Source organism: Styela clava, chromosome 9 (genome assembly GCF_964204865.1).
Source record: "Styela clava chromosome 9, kaStyClav1.hap1.2, whole genome shotgun sequence".
NCBI classification, from domain to species: domain Eukaryota; kingdom Metazoa; phylum Chordata; class Ascidiacea; order Stolidobranchia; family Styelidae; genus Styela; species Styela clava.
In genome coordinates this window covers 9,965,153-9,980,885 of record NC_135258.1, presented here as the reverse complement: position 1 = coordinate 9,980,885, position 15,733 = coordinate 9,965,153, and positions in this window count along the sequence as shown.

Here is a 15,733-nt window from a genome sequence, read left to right as displayed (position 1 = left end):
TTTTCCAAGTTTTTCGTATGGTATACGTGCTTTTGTTACATTGGAAAATCAGTTTTTACGTTTCAACATTTAGGTGATTTACCGTTCGAAACTTTTAAATTGAATCATGAATTCGGTTCTAGTTGCATTTTTACATACATATGTCGCCATCAGTCCCCGTGATATAGAAGTTTACGTTTACGAAACCATTAGTAGTTTACATACCAGTGTTTCTTGTCTAATTCCTAAACATGACAATTGCCTTAAAGTCTCAATTTATTTTCTATTTTTCTCTGTTTTCAAATATTATTATAAAACAAAGTTGATGAGTACGGTTACAGTGTTGAATACACTTACCCAAAGTTGAGTATCACGAGATACAAGTATATCATCATTTTGTAACAGATGCATGCTTTTAAGAGCGAATACATTTTGTGGACAAGATATCGTGACTTCCTGGCAACTGCAAATTGAGCAAAAGTTTCACGTGAACAGATAAATTAACATCACAGAGTAACAATAATGTAGAAAATGAATATGTTTTATCACATGTTATTTCGTGTCTCAGACTGGAAATCAGATGAGATTGGATAAATATAATTATGATTGGAGGTCAGAATGAATTCTTGCCAGCTCTATCAGTGAGCAATAGTTAGTTGCTGAACTTTGTATTGTAGGAGATTTAGAACGAATATCACGTATGTGAATTAGATTTATTATAACAGAATTTGTCTTTTTATTCTGGTAACGGTTTGAAATGATATAAAACGTATTCTAGATGCGCAAATCAAAATATGCGATGAACGAAATTTATAGTTCGTAGAATGGGAAAATTGATAGATATGAGCAGTGATGGGTGGTCTTCAAGGGTTTTGCGCGAATTCGGTCTTAGAAGCTCTTGATAATCAGCGATTGCATTCTGATTTTTGTTTTAGATGTCTGACGAAAATGGGTAGCGTGAACCACAGCTGAGGAACATCGTTATATTTGGCGTTTCGAAAGTTATGTATTAAAATATGTAAAGCGCGCCATGTTAATGTAGTTTACGTAACCTGTTTTTGGTGAGTTAGATACGAAAGAGAAACCGTTCCAAAAAATAAAAATGAATAATTAAAAAATATTGAATCCCGCAAATGGATGTAAGTCAGAAATGCAAAGATATATACATACTTTATAGGTCCTCCCGTTGCGATTTCAGTTTCACTCGAGTCAACAAAATGTGTATCGTTTTCAAATAAATACAATTCTCCTGCGGCTACACATATGTAAATCTCGTCTCCACAGTATTCACGAACATTATCACGATCCAGCATCACTCCATCGTTATCATCAACAGTGATAACCCATTTATCTCCATCCGATATAAAACTGTATTTACGATCAGCGTTGATAGCCGTGTATCCTAAATACTTCAGTCTTTTGCTGTTTGAAATATACGCGATTAGTTTAGTGGCAAAATGTCTGACTTCAATTACGAATAAAAAATGTCGAAAGGTTCTTTAGTATACACAAATTCTACTACTGATTTATTGAATGATGTAATAGCTACATGTATATTGTGGTTATGTAGATTGCAAATCATTTTCTTGTGCATTTTAAAATTTGTAGAAATAAAATATACAGACTTTATACAGCTATAAAATAAAAACTAGTTCCAAAAACGGCAAATTCTTGATTGGGTATATTTTTGAACAATTTCTTTCAAATGATGCAAATTTCAGATACATATGTGGTTTTATGCATTATTTGACTTGGCACATAATCATTTTAGTTCATTCAAACTTGTACTTGAAACAAATTTTAATTCAAGAAACAAAATGAGTTAAAAGTATCAGAGCACAAGTTTTGAGATGATATTTTGAAACGCATTTGATAGTAAATGAATAGAACTCGCATCACTCATGCATAATCTATATTATAGAATGAACCTTTCACCAGAATTATTACTTATGTTTTTTTGTGCTTTTGATCATCATTTACTCGATTTTATTTACCTTGAAAACACGAAAGGATTAACAATATCAGCTATAAATAATCTCAATCCGAGTCTTGTTACCGGGTCAGAGAAAACTGAACCCGAAAAAGATTTAGCTTCTACGATTGCTGAAAATGGAATACGTGAACCAGCTATAACTTCATTTCCATGCTTTATCGTAAGTCTGTTAACTTCGTAAACGAATTTATCTGAAAAAGGAAATGGCAGTATATCAAATCAGCCTTTCAACATGCATGTTAATGCTATTTGAATATTGACACTCACTATGAATACAGGAGAATCCTATGACTTTGTCATCGAATTTTACAAGACCAATATTGTTATCATGTTTAGAATCTTCTACTTGTACGTTTGATCCTGGTTTCACTGTAACCTGTAAAAAAATTACCAATCGATATCCCAGTCAATACATTAGTTGTTGTCGGCTAAAAAGGATTATATTCTCTTACCATTGATAAAATAAACTGATGTTACGTCAGTTAAAACTGTATGAAAAAAATCATTCGCATGTTCTTTGAGTTTTGAGTGATATCATAAGGAGGAATGGGTTTTACAGGTACACTTATTAATTGTTGAGCATTTTTAGTTTGTAATGGCATCATTTATTTTTATCATTTTTTTTTATTATTTTATTATTAGGTTGCATATATCTTACCTCAAGTTCCATATTCGTGACTGGTGTATTGTCACAAAGTTTTGATTTAGGTAAAGATATAGGTAGCCTCATGTACATCCTAACTGTAGTTTCATTTAATCGCGACCCGAACGCTTCCCTTAAATAGGAAAATTAAAATTGATTTAGACATTGAGTAAACCTGTAAGTAACGACAAAATAACTTTTCAGGAGTTGCATGTTTTCTCTGCTAATTCTTTACTCAGTTTTGAATTTGTTATCAAATATTATATTGCCTGTTTGTTGATCTGATTATGGAATCGAAACAACTAACACAAAATACCTAAAAAAAAGATAGTTGTACTTACCTTAATGACGGATATACCAATTCACTATTCTCTTCATTAATTGTAGGAAGATAATAGTAATATTTGCGACCATATTTTTCATAACGCAGTTTTGAATACACTAAAATAATCATTTCGAAAATCATAAAAATCTTAGGAAGAGACATTCGTTGACAACATACAAACATAATAAGAAACCTCGTAAAAAGACTAAATTGAATTAAATTAAAATGTCAAACTTATTGAAAGTGTATGTTCTAGCCCAAAATAAAAATAAAACTGCTATTGCAAGGATAGTACAGTGAAGTATGTTGTAAATTTTACTGTTCAACCCACCGCAACTCTAAAATGAGATAAATCAGACCGTAAAGGAAAACATACTAATTTTTCTTGCCGAATGTATAAGCTTCCTCTAACCGTCTCAGTGATTGGACGCCCGGGTATATATGTTCGGAGACAATGGCAGAATTCTTATGCGATGCTTATCAATGGCAGACAATTCAATTATCTCACAAAAAGTTTGAAATGAGTTGTTTTATTTTATAATCATTTAATTTTTAATGAATTAGTTATTGCAAGAATGTTATTAATAATTTTGTTCTAATACGATATGACAATGACTACGACAAAGGGAGTATTTAATTTAAATACACGATATTACTCATATATATCGAATGTGAAATATAATTAGACAAATCTCTCATATATAACAATACATGTATACTTACCGTAATAGTTGATGAGTTTGTCATTAATTGGTCTTGTTATATTACAGTATGGAGCATAAGTGCAGGATAGAGAAAACGATAAGACAACTGTTGTTTCCACATCGGGAAATATTTCATGACGAGAATGATAAGAAAACTCAGTTAGAGAGAAGAGATCTGAAAAAATAAAAACAATCTAGTTTTACTCATATAAATCACATTTGTGTGTATACAATATTTATGTTCTTATGTTGGGTAAATACAAGCACAAATGAAGTTTCAGTGCATGTAATTTTCTCCTTATGATCAAAATGGTTAGTTACATGTTTTAATTTCTCTTCAATAGTGAACAGTAAATACGCATTAACAAGAAAAAATAATGTAACCCCTTTGGTGGATAAACAACGATAAAAAATATTTAGGGCCAATTCGGACGATGCTACGACATATATATATGGTTATAGAGACATTCGTGAGATTATAATATATTCCTGATTCATATTTACCATTCAGACAGGGCTTGAATACTTTTTGACTTTTGTAATTATCAAGATGGTTCGACTCTAGATTTCCGTTTGTAACAAGCTGAAATATTCATAAAATACGAAACGTTTAGGATTCAATTGTCTTATCTCTGAAATTTTATTCAATCTGAATAAAATGTGCTTTTTAATTTGGCAAAATTTACTCGATTGTTCAAATTCATATTGCAACTAACGTTAGATATACGTGTCTATTTATGGTTGTTGCGAAATGTTTTAGGAATAGAGAACTTGAATGTGTACGAGTGTTAGAAAGATTTTATGTTTCGCGGTTTTTTAAATTTTTCTTTGTTTCATCATAAAATATGTATTTTCAGAATAAATCTATACATCATAATACAATATTCTAATTCCTACCTAATATTGTACAATAATTTTGAGTATCACCCTATTGAGTAATTAAGTAACATTTTTGAGTACAAAGCTTTGACATAATACACAAAAAAAAATGTGGTAAAAATATAAGTAATTCTCTGACCTCGACTTGAATTATCAGATAGATGTTCCCGCAAAACTTTTCAGGAAGAGGAAATTGAGGAATTTCGTATGTGTCGGAGACAATATGATATCCACTATGTCCTTGTTTAACAGTCAATCCAGTCGCAGATGGAAGTATGGAAGTTTCTTTGATGTCACTCAGCGCGTCATCGGTGGAATACCAAAGGTTTATTCTAAGATATTAAATAAAAGATATGATGAAATCGTCGTTTGACCATCAGACGTTATCATGTTAAGGCGTACGTACATATAAGATGATGTCGTTATTTCTTGCTGATTAGCTTGGATGAAAATTTTTGCTTGAATGTCAACGTATTCATTCAGAGTGGGACTTGAGGAAAACTCGATGACAGAGAGGTCTGCGACTGAAAAGAAAAAATCAATTCATAATTAGTTAGTTTTGGCTTTTAAGACGTTGGAAAAGTGGACAAACGAAGTATTGGTAAATATCATTATATAAGTTATCTAATTTTATGCAAATGGTTTACAAAATAAAACCGGTATTTTTGTCATCTCTATTAGGCTTATAAATATTGCATTGCGTTAAAGAGTTTTTTGTTATTATTTCCGAATTGCAATTTTTAACAGAAAATTTGACCACAGTGATCACACGGTTTGAAGTTTGATCAACTCATTAAAACATTGAAATGTTTTATCTAAATAGTATTTATTTAATCCCTCGTTTTTTTTTTTGAATTTGTATGGTGGCAATTCAATCTTTAAACAAAATCAGTTACTAAATCACATTGCATTTATGTTCAACTCATTTAAATTTTAAGTTATACTTGTAAATTTTTATTACCAGATTTTCATTATCATCATATCGATTACTCCGCATAACATCCGATGTTCAACATTATGAATATTTATCAATTTCAACTACATATATAAATGCCGGTAAGAGGAAATATTACATGCAGTTATGTTTTATAAACTCATAAGACGGCAGAATTACTCTGGATATATATGAATGTATGAATACATCACTCACCAATGTTAGACTCTTTAAGTAAAATATCCGTAATTTCAAATGACATGTAATTATTTGAAGAAATTTCATCTACTGCAAACTTTTCAGTTGGAATAACTTCAAGATGAAGGAATCTTCTTTGGCCTTCCAAGTTTTCCTGAAGAACGACAATTAAATTAGATTTCATATGATGCTCAAACAAAATTATGGACTTAGAGTCCCAAATTTCTCGACTATAACCTTGAACAAAATTGTTGGTAATCCTGTATCTGATGGCCGCTCTCATATTGTAAATCAGGGATCACCAAACTACGGCCCGTGGCGTCCTTTCATCTGGACCGCAATAACATGAAAAAGGGCGAATTTGTTTTCCAAATGATGTTTCCTCAAGCATCAACTTCCTTGTTCATTTCGTAATCTTGGCCAATAAGCAAGATGCAAAAAGTGACGTAGCAATAGACCCTTTCGCATCCGTTTAGACACTTTTGTCACAGATTTTCAGTCGTGGTTTCAAACAATACCTCGTTTTCACAATATTGAATGCTATTCGTTGGTTTTTGGTCGTGATTCCGAAATTTAAGTACGAATCAAAGAAGTCAATCACCATTTTGCCTTCTTAGGAGTTGTAGTTTGATTGCAGTAATCAAAAATTGTCTAGAAACAGCTGTGATAAAATAAAATATTCTCTACCGGTATACGCAACGTTTTCTGCGAAGGATGCATTCGTACGCTCGTAGTGCGCGCTTTTGGCGAAACTGTTGTTGTGTACGTTACTCGTGCAAAAATCCGAAATTTTGCCTGTTTCACCCTATCTTAACCTTACCCCTAATGTAATGTCAGAGCAACGTTTTCTTTAGTTTACATTACACAAATTAATATACTGGTGCACTATTATATTCGTTTTAAATCCATGTTTTTAATAGAGCGTTAAATAATTCAGAACGGCTCACATTTCACGGATATATTCTGCGTTAAAATAAATTTGAGATTACAATCACTCTCTATATACCTCTGAATCACTTAACTTAGAACCGTCAAGAACAACTTCAATCATTTTGATATAAATTTGATCTCCACGATGTAAAATAATTTCATCGATCCAGGGTGGTATTCGATAATCGACAATCAGATCGATCTCTTCATCAGTAGGAAGTTGATTGCTTGAAGACAGCATAGCCTTGACAACAATTTGAGTGACACATTAGTCTATTACAAACATGAAAAATAACTTTTTGTTAACTATATACTCGAAAGAGCTTCGAAAAGTTATTCATTCTTTTGTATTAGATTCAGTTGATTTTATCTTTCACAAAATATTAAACTCCGTCAAATATATTATTCGGTAAAATTCTTCTTGTGTGTTCACTGTTTCACTTATAATATTACAAGAATAACCTATTTACACAAAAGATGTTCAGGTTCAGGTTGTGCGCCATTTTGGTACAAATACTTCTGGAGGTCCAAAAATTATTATGCTAAATATAACGGTGTAATTTGCGTCCGAAATTTCACAAATTTCAGAACAATGCAATAACAAGAGCGAGCAAGAAAGGTATATTTGTTTGCATTAATTTTTTTGGAAAATCCTAGCCTAGTTCAATTTAATCAATTGAAACATGTCTTTTCAGACCCTTTCATATCTTACCATAAATTTCAATGAAGAAGATATTTGAACCAAAGGACCTGGACTCAAATTGACGATGGTAAAATTCAAATACAGATGTGTATCTATATTTTTAAGATTATAAATTGCAGACTTTCCTTGATGTTGTGGATATTGTATAGATGCATTTGAGATACCAAAATAATCTGCAAAAAATGAAAAATATTTAAAAAGTTTTTTTTGTTTGTAAATGTAGTACCATCAGAAAAATATACCAAACATTTTGTATATGATTGACATTTGGTATATAATTTAAGCATACCGTTATTTTGCTAAAAGTATATTAGTCCGATATAAAAATAATGGGCCTTATTACTTATCGATTTTATTCGGTAAGTATGTTGATAGGTATTTGTCTGTATGTCTGTTTGTTTGTCTGTTAGATGCACGCGATATCTCACGAAAGCAAGATTGAATCTGCTCCAGATTTTGCATGTGCATTCATCTTATCTCGGACCAGAAGCCTATTGATTTTGGGCGAATTATGTCGTACAATCAGCGAATTATTAATTAATTAGTGATGGGACACAAGGTGTCACTATGGAGTAAGAGCGCTGTTTTGGGGATCCCCTAACCTTCGATCGATAAGTCTTCGGTCTCTGACCGATATTCTCGTTTATAAGTTTAGTTCGTATTACGCCAATATTCACATGGAGATTTCTTTTCCGCAGAGTAATTTATGCTACATAATCTTGATAAAAGTATTTATAAACAAAACGTTGATGAGTTGCAAGTCATCTACTTCGTTCAGTTTGTGTTTTTAATAGGACACAGTAGTAAGCGTTTACTGAAACCCGAGAAAATTGCCTTATATACGAATTGATGTCAGAGGTGGTTATGGTGCTTAAAAGAGGAATTGAGATAAGTATGTACCAAATTAAGTTGTTTTGGATCATTTCTTGCGAACCACTTTGTTGTCAAAACAAGACAGTGAATTATAATACTCCACATGAGTAATAGAATATATTACATATTAGTTTTATTGTGTAGATTTCAGAACAATACCTTGTACCTATTTCAAAAAAATATGTCGTGAATAATTTATCGTGATCGAATAATGATAGCATACTCTGTTATTATGTTTGACTGAGGAAGTCTGGTTTTGGTCAGACGAAACGTTACAAAAATACATTAGTGTTAGTGTGCAGCAGGACTTTTGAAATACATATTAAGTGTCGTACTGAGACTTTTTAGTCAGATGCAAATTTTCAGAAAAAAAATTAAAAAAAAAATTTGCAATTGGAATGAACTACTTTCGTTTTCAATGAATTATGACAGATATTTCTGTATACTAACCACCATTGCAAAACATAACTCCCTTCTGATAAACATCGATCTTGGGCTCGAATGATTCAGTTTGCTTGGAACATACAGTGCCATCTGTGATAATATTATCGAAATCCTGAGACCACCGCAAATACTCTCTTCTCCACATAACAACGTTTGGACTGAATGCAGGAAATAAGCAAACCCCTTGTGCTCCATAGGAGTATAATTCACCAACTTCAATTGCAGTTCCCCAAATGTTGAGATCAGAAATTTTCCATTCACAATTTTCATGTGCATCGAATCTTATATACCCATTTGCTGTTGCAAAAATATTCAAATTTTGAATCGATGAAGAATACCAATTTTTGGTATATATGATATTATGACACTTACATATTGTATGAGTTATCGTTCGTTAACGGTGGAACACGATTAGTAAATCTTTCCTAATTCATTACTCGAGGAATAATTAATTACGTTTCTTGCAATAAAATTACCTGGCCATTCAAATCTTCCATGTAGAATTGACTTTATATAAACTTTATTGACATACAATCGCAGTTCACCGTTACTATACACCAAACAAATTGGTTGCCATGAGTTGAAAATGATCGATAGTGTTAGTTGCATCTTTGTGGACCTGCTCTCAAATGTGAACGAGTATACCTGAAAATAGAAAAAAAATTTTTAATTTAGATCGAAATAAATCTCATTATAAATATTTGTAAACTCATCTCTTTAACTGCGTAACTTTACCTCTGATTGGTAACTTGCTACTTTCACGCGAAAGAAATTTGAGGAATCCGTTATCAAATTGTACTCTCCCACGCATGATAAGACGTTCAAATTGAAACACATTGTCCATTCTCGCATTGGTACCGAATTTATTTGTCGCAGCTCTATATTGAATTTTGGACTAATCTAAAAATAATATTCCAATGTATAGAAGTCATTATATACTTTAAAGTTTAAATTTCCCGTCTACCAAACTTACCTGAAAAGCCGAGCTTTCTCTGTCTCCTATTGTTGTACGAAAATGACCCACCCCACAACATTTTTTATTGGTCATAGTACCTTTAAACGATCCTTTTACAAAAATTGCAGTGTTTGCTTTAGCTGGACAAAGTCTTGAAATCAAACTGCTTTGTTCCTACACAAAAAAAACGCAAATTTAATTGTCTCACTACGTGATACAGGTTCGTTTTTGAACGTAAGTTGAAGCATAAATTTGAAAAATGATACCATTTGCATGTTAAACACAGAATTCAAATAATTTGATTAAACAGTTTACCGCACGAGTAGCGAATGCTAAATCATGGTTATAAATTAAGTAAAATATTTGACTATCACGTTTTGCACGTTTACAGCTATGATCAAAACACAAATGACAGTATCGACTTGAGCAATGACGATTGACAATTTTGTTAGAACGTCGACGAAATTTAAACCTACCAAACTAGAACAAGAAGATGTATGGAAGGCGATTTGAACATTCAGTGACTGATGAATGTTGACCAACAAATCTGGACGTTCGTAGTTTAGCCTGAGTATATAATCTTCATCTTCCTCTATGTGATTAAGACGTCGCTTGGTACTTCCATCGCTTAAATAGAAATTTGATCTCACTTCTTTGAAATTAGGAACAGTAGATGACGGGAATGTTCCAACTAAAAAAGTAAAAATTAGATTGTAATATTCAATTACAACAAACGCTAATTTCCTAATTTTGTGATTTTCCATAACTCATGGGATTTGGTGGATTCAGTAAAGCTTGCCTGAAATCAGACTATTTATAATTAACATATCAAGACATACAACATAGTTAAACTATTTGTTAGATTATTGGACACGTAGTGTACATATGAATCGTTTTGTTAAATTGTTGTTGTTCTTCTTGTTGCTGTTCTTGTTGTTGTTAGTATTCTTTTCTGGTTGTCGTTGTTGTAAACAAATTGATTTTCACCTATACTGCGCACCAATGGCTTTGAAATTTTTAGTGGTTAAGATCCTTGTCAATTTGAAAGCTATTATTTTTTATTTATCTTAAGCCTTCGTGTCAATATATCTTTAGCATTGCTCACCTGCTTAGATATGAGAAGTTTCATTACATTTTCATTACAATATTTTCCATATGACTGGCACTGAATAATATATAATAAAAGAATTACCAATAGTTTGACAAATAGTCAGGGCTTTATCTGCAGAACATGAACTTTTCAACCATGTTGCGTCATCATCCATCCGAATGCATGATTGGTTGTAAGCGGGAATATACGTGAGAGTTGCTGAAGTGTAAGCTAACTTAGAAAGCGTATTTGAAACTCGAACCCAACTGTCAAGAATAACCGGATTTCCTCTTCCACCCAGCCAGATTATATCAACTGAAAAATAGAGGAAATAGTTATCAGAAGGCTGTAAAAGTCGGAAGGGAAGACTATGTAGAATGTTATAAGTTTACTATAATGAGGTCATTTATACAAATTTGAATGATAATTTAAAAAAATGAGTGGATTGTTGCTGGCCTGACAATATTGGCAGCACACATTTGAGGATATAGGTTTAGACAGTGCTAATTACTCTCAGCGCAAACCCTAACTTCATGGTTCAGTCAGACTAGACCTGACATGGGCGAACAATGGACGCGGGCCAAATCCGGCCCGTTGGGTAATTCAATCCGGCCCGCCTGATGCTGCCACAACCAAACTAAAACCAAATTTTGATGTTTTAGCTAAAAATAGCTCAAGAAATTTGTTGGATAGTGATTAAATTTAGTTTTGGCACGAGTCTTATTGTTTTCCACTTTTGCTTTAGTAACACTGTAAATATTGTTTTTAAAATATAACTTTTTACGCCAACATTACATGGCCCGCCAGTCTATGTGGGCCAATTTTCTGACCTCTGGTTCAAAAACCTTGCCCACCTCTAGCAGACGAACAAGGGTGCATCTAAACACCCGATCGACCCGTTGGTTTAAAAGAGACTTGAGTATGGCATGTCAAACAATTTTAAAAAAGATTTAAATGTTGAAAATTAACTTACTTTTCATCATTTTCATATAGTCTTTCAATGCGGTAACTTGATTTATGTTATCAGTTTCAATTAAACGGCTTTTCATAGATTCACATGTTTGTTTTGCTTCAATAAATGTGCTTAAATATCCCGAAGATCCCGGTACAAGACGAATATAAAAGTCATGCATTGGTGTCCATTCTAAAATAGAAAAATATTATGCACGTTCGTCAAAATTTTCCACGTTCTTTATTTGTTAAAATCTTGCTTACGCAATAAAACATCTTTGTTCGTCAACGGTTTCCGAATAAACGAAGTTGTGAATTCATCTTTTATGTTGCTGACGGAGTCAAAAACAAACTCCCAATTATTTTCACGTTTTTTGCTGCAAGATAAAAGAAATAATATATATCTTCATAATGTACAGAGTGCTATCATCTACTAATAAACTGCACATTAGAGTTTTAGTTCAGCTTAAAAACTGAGAAAAGCACCTCGAATAAGTCACGGGTACTCAGTGGATACACATTACTATTAAATCTCAGATGTGAATGCAAAAATAATCAATTGAGTGATCAGTGGGATTCTGACAATATGAAACATAAAACTAGTTTTTAGGGGACCAAAGTTCTAAGAAAATTTCTTTGAATTAGCGAAGGAACTTCACCTGTGCAAATACACATCGTTCATATCCATTGCTTGCAGAGTGAAAGTTCCTGCAAACCATTGATTCTGAGTCATACGGAAGCAGCAAGATCTGTTCTTGGCTGACGAATAAGTAGTTTTGTCTACAGCGACAACGTGAAGAGTGATGAACATTTTTGGTTCAATTACTGTCGAATAGCAGACGAATTCCTCATTCGTTGCTGGCGAATCCGATTCATTCCAAAAGCTTTTCGATATTTTGAAGGAAACTGCGTTTGCTGTGATATCTTCAATACATGGATTGAGTAGCAAATGTTCTCCACCTATAATATGTTTTTGAAGATAATGAAATGTGATGAATATATTTTCGATTTATAGGAGAGCATGGTTCGATTATGCTTTATTTAAGTATATTTAATTTTTTTATTACTTTCCTCAGTTGAGGTTACTCGAGACTAACTACCCTCCCACGCTCTGTGCCTTTGCGCAAGTGGATCCGCCAATTACAAGGATGCCGTAGATTTTATGTAATTCAAAAGTCTTGGCGCACACTAACATAGGCGTATTTCTATATCGTCTGCGTTAGTGTACAATAAGACTCTTGCGTCAAATAGAACTTCAATTTATGTTTTAATTTTTTTCCAGATATTTTATTTTCAAAATGTATACTTTTGTCTTATAATGGAGCAACATACTTGTTGTCTCAAATATCGTTTCACATAACAGACCTACCTGAAACATCTGGGCTCATGAAAGCCAATTTGTCTTTAACTATCAATCGTCTTCTACTTTCAAACGAAAAAACTTCAAAATCGTCTAAAAAGTGATAGGTAGTATAGATATGATAGAATTTTAATAAGTTTAACTAATGTATGAAGAAAACCCTTAAATATTTCGTTCAGTACTGCACTGTTTTAACTTAGTTTGTAATGCTTGTTTATCAGTCCTCCGATCAACGGTACTTAAACATCATAAATATATATATATATTTATTTTAGAGTGGATTGCATAGAAAAACACTGGAAAAAGATCGCAAATACTCCTTTGCAATTATGTGTACCTGTCGGTTTGCATTCTTGATCCATCAAGTTCAAACCACTGCCAAGATTTATGAAAGCAAGTATACATAGCAACAAAGTTTCGTTCATGATGCCTAAAGTTATAACTGTTCAAATATTTACATCTCCAAATAAAATAAATGTATATATGAACAAAAGAATTGTAAATTGGTCAAGATATTCGGTGCACTTTTCGTTTGCTCGGAGACCTTCAGTTCAGTAAAGGAACATTAATTTATCTGACTAATAACATACCAGATAAAAGCCAAATCTTTTTTGAAATAATTTTGCTTTGTAGAGTAATGGTGGTATTTTTACAGTTGTGACCTAATTTTGCAATTATTAAGTAAGCTACCATTCTTAAGATTAAAAGCAGATTTTCGGTCTTGTATTTTTAGGTTAGCGCCTAGAAATAGACAACAACCTCGCATCAAACCTATATTGCAATTTGGTACCACGTTACAATATCGTCTCGTCTTAAAATATACAAATCATACCTAATAGCCTAATAGTATTTAGTTGTGTAACATGTTTCATCGAACAAACAATAATAAATAAATTAATCAAAACACTAAATTACTGCCACATAACATCTTATTGGCGTCAGCAACACTTTTTGAGTTTCGCCGTAAATTTTCCATTGTTAACCTTTGTTCAAATTCATGTTGCGTACGTTGTAACTAGCTTAAGTGTACTGGTTTGTCATATGGCGATCAGAACATTTATTTCCTAACTTTTTAGGTGATAGTTAGCATCATGAATAATTAATAGCAATAAAATATGAGATGTCCTTTGTGCTTGAATCCTGAATAATGGGTAATAAAATAATGTTCACCAAATTGCCAAAACTTAATATTAAATTACTAGCCCACTAATACATGTATGACGTAGCATTAGGGACGGGCATTTCTAATCGAATTGTAAATTATTCGAATCGGCTCAGACAAAAATTTCGAATCGCCGTCATCTTTATTTTTATTTGGCCGCCAAAAGATCAAGCTAAATTCCTCAATTTTTTTTATTGATGTCATATTTTTACAATGCAGTTATTTTCTTTCTAGTGAGTGTTTGATGAAACATGACTGACAGAGTGATGAATTCTATGCTTTCAGTAATTAATATGCCTGGAAGACTCATCATAAAAAAGGGAAGATCACATAAAATAGAATATCTTCTTGAAAAGTATTCGAGATTCGATCTAATTCGAAAAAAATCATTAATTCGATTTTGAAATCAACAGATATTCGGAAATGACCAGCCCTTTCTAGCATGGGGTGGATTTGAAAGATTTCAGTCTACACTGATTATAAGAGCGGTGTAAATACAGCTGACATTTTAAGGAAAACGAAAATTCATCTTGAATTGAACCAAAAGAAGTTTTGAGCTTACTTGGCGATGAGATGTTACTTTGCTAAAAAAAATAGCTTTTTATATGATAACGAGAATATCGGTCAAAGACCGAGGACTTATCGATCGAAAGTTAGGGGATCCCCCAAAACTGCGCCTTCACTCCATAGTTACACCTTGTGTCCCATCACTAATTAGTTAATAACTCGCTAATAATACGATATAATTTGCCCAAAATCAATAGACTTCTGGTTCGAGATAAAATGAATGCACATGCACAATCTGGAGCAGATTCAATCTTGCGTTCGTGAGATATCGCGTGCATCTAACAGACATACACACAGACAGACAGAAAAATACCTATCAACATACTTACCGATTAAAATCGATAAATAACAACCTAATCAGAAAGGTCCTGTATTTGAAAGATCATTATTATCAACAAATTACTCTAGAAAAAATGTTTTAGGGCAAGTACTCGACTCCTACGTTGCAACTAAATATCGCTTCTAGTATTAACCTCAACCCAGTATCTTCAACGACACCATTTGTCCTTGGACTTTTGTGTTGAAGAAGATACCACCGTGAAACGTTTCATATTTGACATATTTACGAGTTTAATTTTATGAGAAAATAATGGATGGGATAAAATGACTTGAATTTTAACAAATTTTAACACTACTTTAAATAAAATTTTAATTTAATAAGGTGTTGGTTGGTAGTCGTAGTATGGAACGTTGTCAAAACAAATTTTCCAAGCGTATGTCAAGTTGTTTTTCAGTGTTCAAGAGGTACATACTTCATTGAGGTATGTTTCACCGAATGTCTTCAATATAAAATCCTCATACAAGAGACGAATTCTCGGTCGGTGCCCCCTATATATATGCACAAACGAAATGTAATTTAAATAGGGAGAGACTGTACGCTGAATATTTTTTTTCAAGGATGTGACAAATGGTTTTGTTACACATTCGTATTCGTAAAAAAAGCAAAATGATCTTCAGCTTGGTCGTGAGAAATTATCAGGAAAAGCGAATCCCGCATGTGCTTAAAAGGTGAGTAAATCTCAATCAACTTCCGACATCTATGC